Source organism: Penaeus monodon, chromosome 23 (genome assembly GCF_015228065.2).
Source record: "Penaeus monodon isolate SGIC_2016 chromosome 23, NSTDA_Pmon_1, whole genome shotgun sequence".
Taxonomy (NCBI): Eukaryota; Metazoa; Arthropoda; class Malacostraca; order Decapoda; family Penaeidae; genus Penaeus; species Penaeus monodon.
The window spans coordinates 36,749,574-36,749,839 of record NC_051408.1 but is presented as its reverse complement, the minus strand read 5'-3'; the positions used below and the strand labels follow the sequence as shown (position 1 = coordinate 36,749,839).

Below are 266 nucleotides of genomic sequence, written 5' to 3'. Positions count from 1 at the left end.
ACGTTCTTTTTACTATTAGCTTCCAAACAGTTACCTTATCGGGATAAATGTCGCTAAGCCATTGTTAGACCAACCATTGTCTCGCACAGGAATGTACTCCAACTCAACACTTACCCCCCAAAAAAATTCAAATGAAGACTATCAAACTGGCGATCAAGTCGTACCGATCACCAAATCATAACTGCTAAAATGAAGACCAAACAAATAACACCTACACAGCTAATAACTAACAAACTAGTGGCTACCAAAAAGAGCAAATGCCGACT

General features: G+C 39.1%; 1 pseudogene; it reads left to right on the top strand.

The window, feature by feature from the left end:
• Nucleotides 1-266, top strand: part of LOC119588398 — a 5,173-nt pseudogene that overhangs the window by 2,525 nt on the left and 2,382 nt on the right.